Raw genomic sequence first — 16,002 nt, 5'->3', positions numbered from 1 at the left:
GTCCCATTAATGTAGCGGCAAAGCGGATGTGAAGACTAACTGCTTCTCTAACTCTGGGATTCTAGCCTGGATTTTATTTGCACAACAGCGTCGTTGTATTAGGTGAGAGCGCTCACTGAAGGCAAACTGTTCAGCATGGGCCAATTAATATTATGGAGTTGTTAAAAATAATACATTTTACATTTTTCAGACTTGATAAAAGGACCACTAAGGGATTTTCCCAAGGATTTCTTTTTCCCCCAAAGGCTCTGCTTTGCCCTGTAAAGCAGCTAATGTAGCATATCATTCCATCCCACACACACACACACACACACACATTTTTTACATTTTCTTTCCCAGTTTTATACATTTTTTATATTCCTCAAGTCATTATTTGCACGTCTTGTTCCCATTTTAGGTTCTAACACATGCACACTCACCTACGCTGTCAGCCAGCCGAGCATAGTCATAATCCGGCATAGTTAACCCAGCTAACTCACTGAAAACACTTGAATCCAGCACTTGACATTCACCAAAGTTTTTTTTTAATTAACTTTGAGTCTCTGTGAAGCTCCTCTCCCTGTCCATCGCTGCTCTATTTTGCACTCGTCTCAAGTTGTCTCTGCATTTCGATATAGAAATATAGAGAATGTCTCGCAGCATTAAACACGTGGAAATGATTGTTATCCACTGGGGACAAATAAAGACACATACTAATGGGTTTCTTATGGTTGAATGGTGAAGAATATTTTCAAACACAACAACAGATGGACACATGACACAGAGGAGGGTTATAAAGGCCTGTCACACAGATTCCTGATGAACCACGCTAAGATTTGTCCCATCAATCTACCATTAGAGAGCGGGCGTCTTCACAGCTCTGCCGTTCTTTTATTCTGGCCCTGTTGGGAATGGTGATTGGATCCCAGTCAACCTGCAGTAGATGGATTGGCCCTCAACCAGCGTGATTGAGTGTCTCTGCCACGTATGCACGTGAATATAGATTCATGTGTGGCGGAGTGCGGTTGTGCATGTTCACCCCGTGTGTACGTGCACGCTGCTCTCGCCGAACAACAGCACATCTGTTTCACTCCGTCTCTCCTCGTTCTCATTTGAGTTTTGAATTCTCTCAATCATTGCCAGGACGGCTGTGCTCTGTTCCCGGCGTCTGGGCTGCAGAGAAGGACGGTGTTCCTGTGAGCAAGTACTCTTGACTTAAATAAAAAAAATTCACTCAAGATGACACTGTCGGAGCATATCTCGTAAAAGATGAGGCGACGTTTCAAATGTGAAATTGAAGGCAGACCTTGTTTGAAACCAACGAGGATTCCTTTTGTGGCAATGATTAGAATGTACTAAAACCAGAGGAATGTTCCAAACAACACATGCAAATAACATTATTATGAAAGTCAAACATGCACACAGGCTGATTTCAAGGCGTGTCACTCATACTTGTGTGCACCGTGTTTCATTAATCTATTCTTTTTTTAATGACTCGGTAATTGCTTTGTCCCTGGTTATTGAGATGACTGCCATGCACTATTACACCAGTTTAATGATGTGTAACTATTCCTCTTAACAAAGCCATCAATCACAGGTGTTACTATGGCAACCACGTTGGCTATCATGCAGATGCTGTAATCATATATTTGCCACGCCTTGTGGTGTTGCATAAAACACCGCGTGCAGCGTCTTGCACCTGACAAAATCTCCCCCTTTACACATTGTCACAGTAAAGTGGAGCAACTTGACAAATCCTGTGGATGCCTTACATTCTACAGATGCTATTTATGAATAGAATTTCTTGACGACATGCTTGAGCCTCACTTTATTATAATCTGCAGAGCAATCAAATCCAATCCATGTTGTTTACAAGGTCCAAGTTATTACAATCAGAACAGCTCAAACCCTTGACTCCTCTCCCTTTTCTCCAATCACCCTTTTTGATAGTTTTATGCTGTGTTTGAAAGTTCCCATTTAAATGTGTAATGCCTGCTGTGGCCTTGAAGCAGCACAACATAAAATGGAGCATGCTTAGTTTGAAAACATCGTGTGTCTGTGCTTTGGGTGCTTAAGATGAGTTGGATGTTAAACTGTAGACGGTCAGGTTTAAGCACCGCGTGGAATTGACCCCTCTGGTGGTAACAGACATAACAAAGGTCCATTTGTGCTTTGAGATGTTTTCATTCAGATGTGTAGCCTCTAGCTAGAGGAGGTAACAGTGCGAGTCCAAAAGGCTTTTTTTTGTTGCAGCAACTACCTCAATTCTCTCTCTACCTTCTTAACAAAAAGCCTCTGTGAAATGATATGTTAATTCAACCAACCTCCAGAATATGACTCTGGGGATTTGAGGTCACACAAATTCCTGAGCGATTGTTTACCTTTTCAATGACTACATTGTTGTGAGATTAGAGCAGTGCTTCCTGTAAATGTGTTTTAGGCTCGCCTCCAAAATCGCCCCAAATGAACATGTATAAGATTTTGAACAGATAACAATCAAGACAATCAATGCCTGTATCTACACTAATGTCAGCTAATATGGCCTGTAGTTAGACCAATATATATGTATATATACATATGTGTGTGTATATGTATATAAATATGTATGTATATGTGTGTATATGTGTTTATGTATACATATGTGTATATATATATGTGTAGTTTTGCGGCTACAACCACAACACTGTGTTTTTGTCATTTGATTGATATTATATTTACAATAGAGATTGTAACACCCCTGTTATAAGTGATATGGAGCACGTGTCAGCGTGGCGTAACATTGTTTTCCCACTCATTATAAACCGTAGGCTGTTTTGGTAATTTTTTAGATTGACCCATTACATCACATTAGGGTGTAATGTGGCTTCCCTGCAATAAGTTGTTTGGCGATGGCGTAGTGACAGTTTTGGCGACGTCCCACTTACCTCCCACCCGTCACCCCCTGACCTCTTCATTAGATAAATAGGGCAGCCTATTCTCTGGCCTTCACTGGTGATGGACAGCATCTGGCTGGTTCCGATAGCCACCGTGAGAAATGTGGAGACAAAAGACTCTCTCTCCTTCCCTCGCTCACAGTTTCCACCCTTTTCTTGCTCCCTCGTTCTCCAAACGGAGCATTGTATGATATCATATGTCTTTGAATGGTCCACAGATATGAGAGAGGGAGGGGCACAGCAGATGCTGATTCTCCCCACTTGCCGTGTTGTTTCTCAGAAGGAAGTTTAAACTGATTGGTCACACTTCGCACAAGGACGACAGTAATACGTCCTCCTATGGCAACAGTGTGGTACTAGATGCCATTTTTTCTCAGGCATATCGTCATGCATTCCTCTGTGGATTTAGACACATTAAGAGCTTTTCCCTTAGCTGGTGTTCTCACCACGTTTCTTTGCTTGGTGCTTCCTCTTCTGTTTTGTTTTAATTATTTGTCTAATTCTATGTCTGGCAAAGAACGCGAGGACAACACATGAGCCGTGTGTTACATCATCATCATGTTGTGACAGCAGGCAGTTATGTTATACGTCTTCAAGGTGTGGAGAGACGCTGTCGCTAATATTGAAGCGTGGTAATAGGGTTGAAGGACAGTGCATTAGGCTGCAACTGATGATTCATTTCATTTGTCAATGAATCTATAAATCATTTCCACAAAGTGTCCATAACTGATTGATGGTTTATTCAGTAATGTCTAATATTGTGTGTGCCCATGGCCTAAGGGATATAATATAAGGCCATTTTACTTCATCTACACTAACTGGCCACTACTCTACTCAATACCCCAAAAGAAAATCACTATTTTGCAGTTAAGGGTTATATACATATACATATATATATATGTATATATATATATGTATATATATATATATATATATATATATGTATATTAAGAAACTTCGGAAATCTTTAATCATGAAAAAAAGCTTTAATATATAATGTTATATTTGATATATACATATACATATATGTGTATATATATATATATATATATATATATACATATGTACAGTACATAAACCTGAAGTGATAATATTGTGTGTCTGAAATGTCATTGAAAGTGACAAACGAGGTGTGCATGTTACAGTGCGCCCGAAAGCTAAGCAAAAAGCATTTTATCAGCACTTTGTCTCCTCACTCTCTCGTGCACTAGCACTGGCCGACAGGCAATCCATCATCAGGCAAATATAGTACGTGTCACTGAGAAAACTACTCCAACAGCAAAGTGAGTGCCACACATATGCATATTTTTTATGTTCACACGTGATGTCGAGTCTCCCTGGATTGAAATTTCCAAACCTTGAGTCTCATTAAGAGCTCAATAAGTCACGTAGGTAGCAGCGTATTCAGCATAGTGTTTCAGTCATTAGTCATATCGGGGGTATCGGTGTATTAGCCGATGTCCGATAATTGTTTGAATGTCACTGCTCAAAAGCCTCCAGTCATTCACTAGTTTGACGGAATCAACAGTTCTTGCCAACACACTCAGGTCTGGTCTGATAGTTTTGCTTGACAGAGCCTGTTTTCACATGACAGACGCAGCATATAAGTAATATTACATCGTTTCTGTTCACAAAGACCAAATAATACCATCAACAACAATAAACATCAAGCACGGCAGCTTTAATCTTTTCTTTTCTTTTCTTTTTATCTTTTATGGCAACAAAACCAGACCTTACCGATTACGATTCATCATAATATTATTGTTAACTGCTTATTTTCTCCCCTCTGTATTGTGTCACACATTTCATGGTTGGATGAGAATTCATAAGGGTTGGCAAAATAAATGAAAATAAATAATTTTTCCATATTCAGTCAGCTTCAGTGAGGTGGCAGATCACCAAATGAAGCTTATGCTTATTGTTAGATTAGAAATGCTTTCTGAAAGAATGTTTGCGCCCTCCTCCTTTGCAGCTCATTTGGTGCAGAGCAGGCTGACAGTTTGGAAAGAATGAGCCTCAGGGAATGCAGTGCGCACGTCTGATGTCGTATCTCCTTGGTCCAGCACTTGTTCTTTTGGAGCTCGGCTGAACCAATCCTGCTCCTCGTGCTTACCAAGACCCTCAGGCCCCACTTTGATCTCCCTTAACAACCGGGACAGCAGTTCAAGCATCTTGTTATATTTGACTGTTTAATCCATCAAATGTGTTTGTCTCAGGAATAGTGTAATGAACGTCTCTATCTGTGATGACAAGTTCATGTAGGTTTATGTCGCATGAAATTTTAATCTCTCGGTTATTTTCTTCATTAATCCATTTGTTGTTTGGCAGAAAATGTTAAAAATATGTTTCCCAAACCTTAACATTACGATTCAATTTAATGGAAGTTCTGCAAAGTACAAGAATATCGCTTTAGGTTCACAGCCGCTACGCAACATTATCTGCATCCGTCTGATACTTTGGGAGATTTTCACCGTCTGACTTGCTCATGCGAGACTTCCCATAGTGACACTGACACCTACTGGCGTACTATTAACCCGCCGACCTAATTCTAATGCTGGTGATGAATAAATAATGGTATCTTGGATTGTAACTGAACTTAAATGAACACATTTTCTTCTCATAAACACAAATATAACAAAAACTAACTCCAAGTCACAATACATATCGTAGGGTTATTACATTTACCAAACTTACTGTGCCACAGAAGACCTAAAACTATGGGTTTACACAATTCTCGAAAAGCAGAGCTTTGGTAGAGGAGTCGGGGTCCTGAATCAGCCTTTCAGGTTATGTCCCTCTGCTAGAATGTCCAATACAATCCACTTTATCATCCCCCTGTAGCTAAAATGCCAAGTCACTAAAACTACATTTTACCTGGACTCAGTCAGATTTCACTTTCATTCTTGCATCCTTTTTGAACAACAATGTAAAGCTTTGCATATCATATTTATGTCTTTAGTTATAGTTGTGTGGTATTTTCATCCCTGGAAAATATCTTGGAACTGTTAGATTACACATAACTTAACTTAAACTATGTCTCCTGGTAGATCAGCAGGAAAAGACAAATCTTGATCTAATTCATTTGAATCCAAGTGCGTCACATTTGCACAAAGTCACCGTTTGCCTAGATTTTTGAAATTAAAATTGTACGCATTAAAATGGCTGCACTTTTGACTGCACACATTTACATTTTTATTGCATTTGACCTCAGCACCTCCACCAGAAGACCTGGTTAAACAAAACTCCCAATTTATTTGTAATTTTAATTTTAAATTGATGTCACCTCGATGACCCCAATCACCATGAATAATCGTTTAAATTTTTGACAAAACTTGCTTGTTTTTGGTGATTTTTATAAACTGGTGCATTACTCGCTTCTCTGCCTTCAAGTGACTCAGCATCATTGTCTTCGAGTCCTCTCTCTGTTACCATGGCTGTGCCAAAAGGAAGTGCCTGCTAGGGATGGGCATGAATATTTTATGATTTGATTATTCATTTGATTATAAAATTGATCAATCATTGTGAGTATTCCCAATCATGTTATTATTCCACTCCAATGACTCGCCAATTTGTGGCACAACTATTATCTCAAAGTGGCAGCGGCAGCAGCAACATTTGGTCAGCGGACCCGATGTGTGTTTGCAGAAGTGATGACATTTAAGAGGTTTCTTGAATGCATCTTGAAGCATGACTTTCACGCTCATGCACTGCAGTTTAGAATATCTGATATTCAAATAGCATTATGGATATACCTGCCAAGTTTGAAGCCTGTCAAGCTAACAGATGGACAAAAGGACACAGAGACAGAAGACGTAGGAACATTTCATTTTCACTCAACCTACTCCTTCTCGGGCTTTGACCAGACAACCACACAGACAGACAAGTGTCTTGAATTTATAGAGAAATTTATGGATTTTCCTAGTTTTTCACAACATTTTTTAATGAAGTTATCATTGTATATAAAATATCCATTTGTATCACATCAGTGTTCTTTCCCACACGTCTTCTCTACAAGGTCCCACTGGAAGCCATACATTATTGCAACTAATACTGTTTCTACACTCTTCAAGATGTGTTTCAAGTCCTGACAGACATTTTCTGAGCTGCTGCTCCCAGATGCTCAGTACATCTGATGTGCACTTCATAGGTGTTCACGCAGCACACTGACTGTCACATTATTTTCCCTTTTTAGATTTTGCAAAGAAGCTTCAGTTAACTGTAACTATCTTTATACCTCTGGGGTGCTGCTCCTTTTTGTCTTGCTTATGTCTTTTGTTGTGCAATATAAAGCCAATGAAAATCTGTGTAAAATCTATAGGGGGGCGGAGAGGGTAGCCACGGATGTATCCTATTCATGAGGATGTATGCACTGTAACAAGGATTGTCAACTCTCATTTGTTTATTTCATGGCAAGTCCTCTGGTGACACAAACTGACTGATTCTTCTTCAGAGTGTCTTGTGCACGTCAGTCTGTGTTATTGACGCAGAGCAGCATGTTGAAATGATCGCCCTCGAGGATTTTGGCTTCATGTGGGAAATCCTCTGTTGCCCTTATTTCTGAAACAACAATGACTTAACATGTATGTTGTCACTTTTCATTTGTACTTTTATACAGTACAGATCTTGAATGATGGTCCTTTTTTAGATTCCTCTGGCCAAACTATCACCACCACCAGCAGCTTTTCTTGAATGTATCCTGAGACAATTGAATTAAGTGTCTCAGGATACAGGTTTTTTGTAATTGGATTAACACAGAAAACGATGACGTCACAGCATAGGATTGACAATCTCACAGTGACCATAGTAACAGTAGAGAATGTGTCATGGGATGCATCAGAAACACAACGGTGGCTTTAAAGTAAGAATGTGGTGGGGAAAAAAAACACACACACACACACACATCAAAAAGAGAGAGGAATACACACACACACACAAACACTGAGCTGAGAAAACCACAGGGGGATGTGTTGACGTCACATCTCATTCAGGGACTCCACACTGCTACACCAGGCATCATTAGCACCATTAATCCAGACTGTGGAGACCTCCATATAATATGTAACATCCCAGAAGTACAGTGTCCAAGATGTGAGAGTTTTAAAATCATATATAAAACCAAAGGTGCTCACACATTTGAGTAGGGTTGCACCGTACCACTTTCTCGCGTCACGATATCTGTCCGATACAGTCAACCTTTGAAACTATAAAACACATTTGTGATGAACATTTAAAGCTATTTTAAAGACATAATTCTCCAACTGTGTAACAGATATTCTTCCCTCATGAAGAAGAAGAAGTAGAGAACATGACTCGATACATGATTTGAATGACCACAAAATTGTGGATAATGTAACAATAGCATAAGTTCCCTGACTCTGGGAAACACTGTTTAGCACAGACTGGTCTTATATGACTGCATAGAATCACTGATACTCACCGTGATTAGGTTGTTGACCACAGGTCAGTTCAAATTAAATTATTGAGGTTAAAGACTTTCTCCCCCTGCTCTCGGCTGACAGTCAAAGTAGCCTTGGCAAACGTTGCCCTCTAATATACAGCATGCATTACCTCTTTTAGGGAGTAGCTTTCAGTGTGTGTCTCACTGCCTTTTAAATCCAGAGCTGTCACTAAGCTTTGCTGAGACTGGTTTTTAATGCATATAATGCTGCTGTGAGTGATAAGTTAGTGGCCTGAGGAAGAAGGAGATGAGTTATGCGGCCCTTTCTACATGCACATGTAGTTCCACTCTTGTGAGTGATAGTGCAGCAAGTTTGAAGTTCAAAACTTTTGTGCTATTTCCGTTTCGGATAATTGAAGATTGCAAGTCAGCTGTGTCAGTGGGAAAATGGAGCACTCCGGCCTTCGCGCAGTCATCCGCCGCCTCGGCCTCGGCCTCATGGACTCGTCACCCGAGGAGGTCCGTGAGGACACGGTGGTAGCGGTAGGGGAGGGCGGGCCTTTTGAACAGCATAGTGAAGAAGTGGGATGTTTAAATTAAACGTGGTAGAGAGAGACTGCAAATATCAACTCTGTTCTGAAGGTCCAAGAGAAATTGGAATGCTTTATGACCGCTTGACAAAAATGTGTATATATTGGAGGAGAATATGGAAAATAAATGAGCTGTGCATATTCTAAAATGGACTCCCTCCACCTCAAGCCTTGAACTCATCAATCACCGTCGTTCTTATAAATGTAACATAAAGACTTGTGTCTCGGGCCTCACCCAGCCATAAAGGTATGTTACAATGTTTAATATTTCAAAACACTAGATCAGAGCCACATTATACGCTGGATTTGCTCCACTTAACATCAGCTGACTCTGTGCATACCTCAGATCCTTCTCCCTCTATCCACCTTTGCTTTTTATTTTAACCTAACACCGGTCGATGGACTTACCAGCCAACCTAGCTCTGAAGTAATGGGAATCCAGAGCGTAACAAATGGTGGTGCCAGGACCGAAGCTGGCTCCACCGGGTGTGCAGGTGGTCCTCCATTTCCCTTGTCAAACCCCCCGCTGCTTCCCCAAAAGTGGCCACGGAGACATGGGCCAGATTATTTTAGAGTTCAGGTTACAGAGCGGCTCTTTCACTACACATTAGTCACACTCCAATTTCTGTGATGGGGATTTTTCTTTACTGTCCCCTCACATTTTGTAAATGTATACACAACCCTTCCCCCTCACACTTGAAAGGTCACAACATGTTTTTGTCATTTCTCTTCTGCACCTTCACTGTAGTGCTGTGACCGTGGAAAGCACATGTCATTTAGGGTTTACACCTGTAGTGTGGTCTCCATTTGACATAAAGGATGAATAGAATGGGTGCAGGTTAGAGTGAGTCAGGTTTCAAGTTATAGGATTTCCCTTTTGACTGCGTCTTTGTTTGTTTTTGTGTTTTTATTACAAATCCTGGCTCTCACTCAGCCAATAATGAGTATTGATTGGATTGTACTGGCCTGTTTGCACATGCAAATGCAAGCCTGTGTGTTATTTTATCCAGGAATAAGCCACTGCATATTAAGAGAGGATGTGGAAGTAAAGCTGGGCAATATGAGAAAAAAATAACATACTTTTTACATCACAATATAAGTCAAATGTTCTGTATATAGAATATATAGAATTCAGATGTACAGTATGAAATATATGTGGATATAAAGCTGAGGTGTTCTGTCTAAAATAAGACATCTACTCATCTGTATTACATGCTTAAAATACCTTTCCTTTCACATAATACCTGGTTTATTTCTTTGGCATTTTAATGTTAAATGAAGGATATTTGTAACTGACTACAAATATAGTCAAACTCTGCTACACACATGAGTAGGTAGTTCATTTGGTCAAATCCATGCATTTTTAATCAATATATAATATTAAGTGTACTTCACAAATGCATCGATTTATTAAGTATAATAAATATGACGATTATCAATGCAACAGCGTTTTAAACCAGTACAATCACAAATACCTTATCACAATATAACCATCTTAAAATCTAAGACCATATAATATTGATATATTGCCCAGCCCTATGTGGAAGTCACTAAGATATGAGATTAAATTGAAATTGTACACCCTATAAAATTGTAAACCCTATAAATCTGGGCTAAAAGCAACCCTGAATCAATATAATGAACAATTATAATATCTTATCAGCTCCCTGGCTGAATTGTTTACTCTTTTAATAAATATTTGAAGCTAATACGACACCCTTGTCAGTTGTTCAAATTCGGCCGATCAACCTACGACTCAGTATTTGAGTCATATTTTGCCCCAGAGACTTTTCTCATTCTCCCACTTGTAATATTTAGTTACAGTTTAGCTGCTTGATTTAAATTGCCAATTTAGTCGCGGATATTTGACATGTAGACTAATTTGCATAGTCAATTTTCGGGGGGACACCGGGTTAGTTTAATTCAGCATTGAACATAGTCTGCTGCCATGGTGGCTCGTCCACCCACAAGTATTGGCCATCTGGTGGAAATGTAAGCATAAAGTTTTCCAAATGAGTTATTTAACCCAAGAATATCACCAGGTTATTGAAAAGGGAGTGGACACGGCATTATAAACACCTGTGTGGTACAATTTAATCTCCCACAATAGCCCTAAATAAATGCCATCTTTGAAAATGTTAATCTAGTTACAGTTTTCATGGTTGAAGGGCATTCATGCTGGTGTATACCTCTGTATGTTTAGTTTTATTATTTATGAGACGTATTTGACCAAAATAAGAATATTTGTTAATTGTATAGGCTCTAGGTAGTTGTTAGCTTCTTAGACAATTTGGCATTTTGTTCTAAAATATTTTAAAGAAGGTATTTATTTCAGGGAAAATACACAACTCATCATTAGAACTGATTCAATTAAATGGATTAAATGTATATTTTAAATTATTTAAACTCACATAAAAGGGAGTCATCCCATCAGTTCTCATTATGGAGTGGACATTTACGCAACACATCATGTCTTTAATATTTATACATGTTTATGTACAGAGTTCATATTTAAATATCAACGCATGGTCAGACTCATGTTCTGCTTTGCCACATCTTACACTGCAAGTGTGAGGCTGTAACCATTGTTCAAAGAATCGGCTGCTAATCGATGACCAAATTAAACGTCAACTAATCAGCTAATAGTCAACAACTTTTGGTTTGGGTGTTTTTATATTCATCAATACAAGTGTCCTTATTTTTCAGCTTCTACAATGTCAATAGTTTATAGTTTATGGACAAAACAAAGACATTTGGGAGCAAACAAGTACTCAGATTTATAGATCATGAAGATAATCATTGGTTGCAGCTCTTATACTCTGACCCTGGCTATTGACAGAGAACTATAAGTGGAGTGGCACAACCTGCTGCAGAGATTGGCGGTGATAAATCTTTTTCCTCGGTGAAACCAGGTTAAACGCTGAAGGAAAGAAATCACCATCACGGTTCGCTGACCGTTTTAGTTTGGGGCTGTCAGACGGGATCAGCTGCGCGGCGCAGAGCAGATGGAACGACGTGGTAAAAGTAGGGGTCGTACCTTTGAGCAGCAGACTAACTTTAAACCATGCAGCACCTCTTAAAGGTTAATCTGTGGTCATGATGGCATGTCGTGTTTACTGGGAGCCAACTGCCCATAGCATGACCTACACTGGGGTTTTGACCTGAGCCTGAAATATTTGATTGCTGTGGAAAGGGGAGATTGTACTTGGAGGCTTCAGTGCAACCAACGCTGTGGCCCCGTCAATGCCAAGCTAGTGGGTCAGACACAGGGGAGCCTTTATGGAATTTAGTAACTCTAAGAATGCTGATCCCTTTGCCACGCCCACTGCAGCCTCTTAAACCAAAGAGTTTATCTTTTTAGTTTGAATGTTTGTTTCAAGACATTGTTTTTAGTGGATGATCATTGGGTTGAATGGTTTATCTTCTTTTTTTATGTCTATGAACAGTATACTTTCACAATATTCTATTAGCTTTTATGTTTATTCCTATTGTATTCTATTGGTGCTTTATTATTGTTGTTAAAAAAAATATCATTTTTTTATTTCTCTTCAAAATGCACAGGTTTTTAATGTTTGTACATTTGTGTGTGTGTTTTTTATTGTCACGCTGTGAGAATCCCAATCTTGAATCTCCTGATAATAAGCTCATGTCGGGAGTTTTTGAAGAGAAAAACAAAGCGTGGCTGTGAGTGTGTTGCTTTTGCTTCTCTTTCACTCGTGTTCAGTGTTGCTGATCACATCCATCACATGATCTGCAGGCGTTTTAGAGTGAACTGACAGTTGTCCTGAAATTGGCTGGCAAAGTCCCACCAGTGTGTGTGTGTGTGTGTGTGTGTGTGTCTGTGTGTGTGTCTGTGTGTGTGTCTGTGTGTGTAGTTTAGACACTGTGCTGAAAGCAAGGAAATCCACATGGTGTTCTGGGGAAAGGTTTTTGATGCTCTGATCAATTTGCCAATGAAACGATATAAAAGCTGCTGAGCATTAGACGATGTCTCTGCCCGAGGTGTGTTTAGAAAAGTAAGTCCTTAAGAAATCGGTGATTAGAATTTTATTGCTAAGTGAGGCTGGGATGTGTGAGCATTTTTTTTTTTCATGATTGGAATTTCACAGGCACAGCTGTCTCTGAGGTACAGTCCTCTTTTTGCACCTGGAAGAGCACTGCACTTTAGCACTTTAGCACAACTTCCCCATCATGAAGAAAAGAAAACTGCACATACTGAAGCTCTGGACCTTCTGGGGCACTTAAGCTTAGATCTCTGTCATTATTAACTTGCTTCTTAAGGCACTGATTTCTCTTTTATAATCATAGTGACCAATGCTTTGATTCCAGTTTCTGCCATGCAGCAGGAATCCCAGGTTAGTAATAGAAGGTGTAACTCTTAACTCTTAACAGGCTAAATGAAGTCGAATGGGAGCAAAGGGAAATGACTGGCTTTCTTCTCCATTAGCACTCAAATTAATCCACTCGTTTCTTCTCTATAAATTTATGAAGCACTGATGCTATAATAGGAAGTTTATGTTGAATATTTAATTTCCTTAATTATTCCGGGCTAGTTTTGCAGTCAGTCTCTTGAAGTCCATTTGTTCCGCCCTGCTTTGAATGGTTAACGAGGAGAAAAGCCCTGACTTGATGTCCTGTAAAGCTGTAGTTGACACACGTTACACTGAAGCTTTGATCAGCTATTTACTCTCATGTATTTATACACAAAGCATTTCATTCTCATTACAACTGTAATAATAATAATAATTCAATAACTGGAATAGAAAAGAGCCAGTGTTACCATTGAGCTCGAGCAACTTAAGATTTAGGTTTCCTGGTTTTCCTTGTTTTTAATCAGCTTGTTTTCTATAGCATTCAATTCATTCTCATGCCAAACGTTGTGTAATTTTAGTGTGGTGGAATTATGACTCTGTCATTGTTTCCCCATGTGTTCACTGTTTTGGTCAACAGAGGAGCCTTATCTTTCCCTGTCAGTCAAGCCATTGTTGAAGAGGGGGACCCTGCAAATGCAAAATGGCACGAGTGATGGATTACTCTTTTATTTGGCAGGCTTTTCATCTGTTCAAATTGTCTGTGTGTGTGTGTGTGTGTGTGTGTGTGTCCACGAATGCTTGCTCATGTTAGTTTGGGAAAAGAAAAAGTAGCGTGAAGTTTTTCTCTTGTTGAACAACTTTTGTGGTTTTGACTTTATGAAGCATTTAAATACAGATTTTATTTTAAATAGTTAGACTTTCAATCTGAAACTGTTCATTAAAGAGACATGTGCTTGTTGAGTTGACTAAAGGATTCAAATATGATGCTAAAAGCCTGCTAAAAGGCCGACTAATGATTGTACTAATGCTCAGCTGTGGTAAACCTGGAATTGTGAATCATGACGGAAGAAGTAGAAACCTAAAACCAACATTGTTTAGCAGTATTTTGTGCAACAAAAAATAAGACAAAGCCAGTCAACTGTCAGCATATATGGAAAAAAAAGACGACTGATGCTTTTGCTGCAAACCAATATGAGACGCTCATTCACTCCCATTGTTTGCCTTTAATTGTTGCCACAGAAGAATGTCTACATCGTCACACTTTACTAGAAGTTTGCTTCAATCCCTTCTGGCTGCCACACTCAACCTTCCCAATATTTTCAAATTAAACTCTTGTTTAGTTGAAATTAGCTGTTATCAACATTGTGTTATTTACACAGCCCAGGCCATAAGCATGCAGCACATTATCAGCTCTCCGTGCGAGAGGCTCGGCCATAATATGTGGTTTATTTCCTTTTATCAGTGAAAGCCAGCCCTTCTCCAACAGAAGGAAACATTCCATATCTCCTTCCTTTTGATTGCAGCAAAGTGATGCACTCTGGTCCAAAGCTTGGGGAGATTTCCTTACGGGAGCCATTAGCAATGGCCGAGTTGATTTCTGCGTTTCTTCACTGCATCCCCTTGTGTCACAGTTGTTTTTCTTGCATGTCAATCAGACATTATTAGAATATTAAAATGCTTTATGAGAACACCACCAATTGGTTCTGCACAAAAGAGAATCACTCAGAAATGTTGGAAGCACCCCCACAGACTGACGCACTGTTGTTTCTGTTTTGTTTGTGTGGTAGAAGTATAATGCATATTGACATTGAGCTTCCAGAAAGCTGAGACTGTATTTTGAAAAGCAGTTGACACTTTTCACTGTAGCCAGTCAGGCTACTTATCTTCCTGAGCGCTCGCACCTTATCCTCTGTGTGAGGCAGACATTTATTGAGGGAAAGCATCTGGAATGCTGCCTTGTCAGAGACAGAGTGTTCCCTCCACGGGTAAAAAGAGACTGTTGTGTGGGGCTTTTATTAGGTTTTTCTGATTTATCAAAGTCACTGAGGAACTGAAGAAACTTGCATCCTTACATTTATTCTACTCCCTACGTTGTGTTTTGTGCAGGATGATAGAGCTGCAACTAACGATTATTTTCATAATCGATTAATCTGTCGATTATTTTCTCGATTAATCGTTTGGTGTTCAGAATATCAGAAAACCACCGCGGCCGTGCTATGACGACACTGTCTACATTGAGGAGATATTATGAAGTAACAGTAAATGATGTGCCAAACCGAGTAGAGCTGAGTAATGCTAGGACTGTTGAATGGATAAGCAGCGTTAGATCAAAATGCCTCTGCACACAATTGGGTAGACCGACAACCATTCAGACCAATTATCTTGTGCCAATGAAGCGACAGCCGAATCGAAAGACAGCTGCTCTTCGGTGGCGTGGCAGAGCCAATCACTGGCATATTGAAATGTTGCATACCTGTGGAATATTCTTATGTTTTGGTGCCATTGTCTCTATGTTGACAATTCGTCTTCAGCTGCCAAAACAATGAATGCCAGTTCGATGCTTCTACTGACGCAGTGATTGTTTCCATTTCTCTCTTGTTGTCCATTGTCCTCTCAAACTTTCTTCCTCACTTATATCAGGAACCTCATCAAATCAGTCATTATCAAAATGAAGAACAATGAGCAAAGATGTGGATACAAATAACCAATCAGGGTAATATCATGACACGATCATGGAAAACATGAAGTTTAGTTGAGTAACATTTATTATACATTTCATAATATAAATA

The 16,002-nt window shown here is 39.5% G+C and overlaps 1 protein-coding gene across 1 annotated transcript in view; it reads left to right on the top strand.

Annotated features, from left to right (window-relative positions):
* The window catches only part of LOC131462852 (receptor-type tyrosine-protein phosphatase F), a 159,946-nt gene that overhangs the window by 18,696 nt on the left and 125,248 nt on the right, over nucleotides 1–16,002 (top strand). The window lies entirely within an intron of this gene.

The sequence above is a fragment of the Solea solea genome, chromosome 1 (assembly GCF_958295425.1).
Source record: "Solea solea chromosome 1, fSolSol10.1, whole genome shotgun sequence".
NCBI lineage: Eukaryota > Metazoa > Chordata > Actinopteri > Pleuronectiformes > Soleidae > Solea > Solea solea.
This window is presented reverse-complemented; position numbering and strand designations above follow the sequence as displayed.